Source organism: Sapajus apella, unplaced genomic scaffold, assembly GCF_009761245.1.
Source record: "Sapajus apella isolate SASKATOON/1434 unplaced genomic scaffold, GSC_monkey_1.0 scaffold34, whole genome shotgun sequence".
Classification (NCBI taxonomy): domain Eukaryota; kingdom Metazoa; phylum Chordata; class Mammalia; order Primates; family Cebidae; genus Sapajus; species Sapajus apella.
Window position 1 is genome coordinate 7673984 of NW_022436974.1, and position 4840 is coordinate 7678823.

Sequence of the window (4840 nt, forward strand, 5' to 3'; positions counted from 1 at the left end):
GGTAGTGTGATGCCTCCTGCTTTGTTCTTTTTGCTTAGAATTGACTTGGCTATGTGGGCTCTCTTTTGTTTCCATGAAGTGGTATCTTAATGTGGTTTTGATTTGCATTTCTGTAATAATCAGTGATAATGAGCATTTTTCTTCATGTTTTTTTTTTTGGCCTCATATATGTCTTCTTTTGAGAAGTGTCTGTTCACATTCTTCTCCCACTTTTGAATGGGTTTGTTTGTTTTTTCCTTGTAAATCTGTTTTAGTTCTTTGTAGATTCTGGATATTAGCCCTTTGTCAGATGGGTATATTGCAAACATTTTTTTTCCATTCTGTTGTTAGCCAGTTTACTCTAATGATTGTTTCTTTTGCTGTACAGAAGCTCTGGAGTTTAATTAGGTCCATTTGTCTATTTTGGCTTTTGTTGCCAATGCTTTTGGTGTTTTAGTCATGAAGTCCTTGCCTATGCCTGTGTCCTGAATGGTTTTGCCTAGGTTTTCTTCTAGGGTTTTTGTGGAGTTAGGTCTTATGTTTAAGTCTTTAATCCATCTGGAGTTAATTTTAGTGTAAGGTGTCAGGAAGGGATCCAGTTTCAGCTTTCTGCATACTGCTAACCAGTTTGTAGGTCTGTTGTAAACAGCTTTTATTACTTTGAGATGCATTCCATTGATACTTAGTTTATTGAGAGTTTTTGGCATAAAGGGCTATGGAATTTTGTCAAAGGCCTTTTCTGTATCTATTGAGATAATCATGTGGTTTTTGTCTTTGGTTCTCTTTATGTGGTGGATTACTTTTATAGACTTTAGAATGTTAAACTAGCCTTGCATCCCCAGAATGAAGCCTTCTTGATTGTGATGGATAAGGTTTTTTGATGTGCTATTGCAATCAGTTTGCCAGTATTTTATTGAAGATTTTTACATATATTGGCCTGAAGTTTTTTTTTGTTGCTGTTGAGCCTCTGCCAGGTTTTGGTCTCAGGATGATGTTGGTCTCATAAAATGATTTGGGAAGGATTCCCTCTTTTTGTGTTGTTTGGAATAGTTTCAGAAGGAATAGTACCAGCTCCTTTTTGTATGTCTGGTACAATTCAGCTGTGAACCCATCTGGACCTGGCCTTTTTTTGGTTTGGTAAGCTATTAATTGCTGCCTCAACTTCAGTCCTTGTTAGTATGTTCAAGGTTTCAACTTCTTCCTGGTTTAGGCTTGGGAGGATGCAAGTGTCCAGGAATTTATCCATTTCTTCCAGGTTTACTGGTTTATGTGCGTAGAGTTGTTTGTAGTAATCTCTGATTGTAATTTTTATTTCTGTGGAGTCAGTGGTGATATCCCCTTTATTGTTTTTTATTGCATCTATTTGGTTCTTTTCCCTTTTCTTTTTTATGAATCTGGCTAGCGGTCTATTTTGTTGATCTTTTCAAAAAATCAGCTCCTGGATTTCTTGATTTTTGAAGGATTTTTTATGTCTCTATCTCCTTTAGTTCTGCTCTGGTCTTAATTATTTCTTGTCTTCTGTTAGCTTTTGAGTTTTTTTGATCTTGCTCCTCTAGCTCTTCCAATTTTAATGACAGGGTGTCGATTTTAGATATTTCCTTACTTCTCATGTGGGCATTTATTGCTATAAGTTTTCCTCTAGACACTGCTTTAAATGTGTCCCAGAGATTCTGGTGTGTTGTGTCTTCATTCTCATTGGTTTCAAAGAACATTTTTATTTCTACCTTCATTTCATTGTATATCCAGTCGACATTCAGGAGCCAGTTGTTCAGTTTCCATGAAGTTCTGTGGTTGTGAGTTTGTTTCTAGTTCTGAGTTCTAATTTGATTGTACTGTGATCTGAGAGTTTGTTATGATTTCATTCTTTAGCATTTGCTGAGGAGTGATTTACTTCCCATTATGTGGTCAGTTTCAGAGTAGGTGCCATGAGGTGCTGAGAATAATGTACATTCTGTGGATTTGGGGTGGAGATCTCTATAGATGTCTATTAGGTCCACTTGGTCCAGATCTGAGTTCAAGTCCTGGATATCCTTGTTAATTTCCTGTCTCATTGATCTGTCTCATATTAACAGTGGAGTGTTAAAGTCTCCCACTATTATTGTGTGGGAGTCTAAGTCTCTTTGTAGGTTGTTAAGAACTTGGTTTATGTACCTGGGTGCTCCTGTATTGGGTGCATATATATTTAGGATTGTTAGTTCTTCTTGATGCATTGATCCTTTTACCATTATGTAATGCTCCTCTTTGTCTCTTTTAATCTTTGTTGGTTTAAAGTCCGTTTTATCAGAGACTAGGATTGCAACACCTGCTTTTTTTTTTTTTTGCCCTTGATTTGCTTGCTAATTCTTCCTCCATCCCTTTATTTTTAGCAATGAGCGTCCTTGCATGTGAGATGGGTTTCCTGAGTACAGCACGCTGATGGGTTTTGACTTTTTATCCAATTTGCCAGTGATTGGGGCATTTAGCCCATTTACATTTAAGGTTAATATTGTTATGTGTGAATTTGATTCTGCCATTTTGATGCTAGCTGGATGTTTTGCCTATTAATTGACACGTTTTCTTCATTGTGTTGATGGTCTTTACCATTTCATAAATTTTTGGAGTGGCTGGTACTGGTTGTTCCTTTCCTTGTTTAGTGCTTCTTTCAGGAGCTCTTGTAAGGCAGGCCTGGTGGTGACAAAATCTCAGCAATTGCTTGTCCATAAAAGATTTTATTGCTCCTTCACTTATTAAACTTAGTTTGGCTAGATATGAAATTCTAGGTTGAAAGTTCTTTTCTTTAAGGATATTGAATATTGGCCCCCATTGTTTCCTCACTTGTAGGGTTTTTGCCGAGAGATCTGCTGTGAGTCTGATGGGCTTCCCTTTGTGGGTAACCCGACCTTTCTCTCTGGCTGCCCTTAGCGTTTTTTCCTTCATTTCAACCCTGGTGAATCTGATGATTTTGTGCCTTTGTGGTTGCTCTTCTTGAGGAATATCTTTGTGGTGTTCTCTGTATTTCCTGGACTTGAATATTGGTCTGCCTGACTAGGTTGGGGAAGTTCTCCTACATAATATCCTGAAGATTGTTTTCAGGCTTGGATTCCTTCTCTCTATCACATTCACGTACACCTGTCAAACATAGATTAGGTCTTTTAACATAATCCCATAATTCTTGGAGTCTTTATTCATTTCTTTTCACTCTTTTTTCTCTGTTCTTGCCTTCTTGTTATATTTCATTGAGTTGATCTTCAGTCTCTAATATCCTTTCTTCTGCTTGGTCGATTCAGCTATTGAAACTTGTGTATGATTCGTGAAGTTCTTGTGTTGTGTTTTTCAGCTCCATTAAGTTGTTTATATTCTTCTGTAAGCTGTTTATTCTATTTGGTATCTCATCTAATCTTTTTTCTAGGTTCTTAGTTTCTTTGCATTGGGTTAGAACATGTTCTTTAAGCTCTGTGAAGTTAGTTATTACCCACCTTCTGAAGCCTGTTTCTGTCAATTCATCAGATTCATTCTCCATCCGTCTTTGATCCCTAGCTGGTGAGGAGTTGTGATCCCTTGGAGGAGGAGAGGTGTTCTGGTTTTTGGTGTTTACATCCTTTTTGCACTTGTTTCTTCCCGTCTTTGTGGATTTATCTACCTGTGGTCTTTGTAGTTGGTGACTTTCGGATGGGGTCTCTGAGTGGACGTCATTTTTGTTGATGTTGATGCCATTTCTTTCTGCTTCTTAGTTTTCCTTCTAACAGTCAGTCTCCTCTGCTGCAGGACCACTGGAGGTCCACTCGAGACCTTGCTTGCCTGGGGATCACCCACAGGGGCTGAAGAACAGCAAGGGTTTCTGCCAGTTTCTTCCTCTGCTGTCCTCATCCCAGAAGGGTACCCACCAGATATCGGCCTGAGGTCTCCTTTATGGCATGTCTCTTTGGGTATTCGGGGGTCAGGGAGTTGCTTTGGGAAACAGTCTGTCCCTTATAGGAGCTCAAGTGCAGTGCTGGGAGCTCTGCTGTTCAGTGCAGAGCTACTGGGCAGGTACCTTTAAGTCTGCTGCACCTGAACTCATAACTACCTCTTTTCCTAGGTACTCTGTCCTAGGAATGTTGGCTTTATTTATAAGTTCCTGTCGTGCGGCTGCCTTTTTTCATAGATGCCCTGCCCAACCCAGAGTAGTCTAGTCACAGTCTGCCAGCAGAGGTGTTGCTAAGCTGCCATAGGCTCTGCCCAGCTGCTGTATGAATTGCTTCAATAGTGAGAGACTGCCTCAGTAGTGGGGGACGCCCTTCCCCCAGCTGAGTTGGACAGTCCTGGGTCTAGCTGCACTTGCTGGGAAACTCTCAATCCAGAGCGTTTCAGACTGTTTGTTTTGTGGGTGTGGTACCCACCAAGCCAGATCGCCTGGCTCCCTGTCTCAGCCCCCTCACTTTCAGTTGAATGAGTGGCTCTGTCTCCCAGGCATTCTAGGCACCAGTTGAAACAATCGCCCAGATTTGTGTGAGTTTCTGTGCACCAATGTGGCACCGGCTGAAACCACCATGCTGAAAACTCATGGCGCTTTTCAGCTTGGGAATCTCCTGGTCTGTAAGCAGTGAAAACTTGTTTGGAAATGCAGTGAACACTCACCCTCTGTGCTGTTTTCACTGGTAACTGCACTCTGAAGCTGTTCCTATTCAGCCATCTTGGATCTCCCCCCAAAAGGACACAAGTTTAAGCAGGCACTTGCACAACCCTGAGAGTGAGTATCTCTAAATTTTGCACTTGCTATGCTTCCCTCTGGAAAACACAGTGGTCTCCAAACTGGCCTCCATGTTCCAGCCTTGCTGCTCCAATTCACTCCCCATGCCTTGTGTTAAAATGGCCCAAAGCTGAACCTGTCATCCCTTGTTAA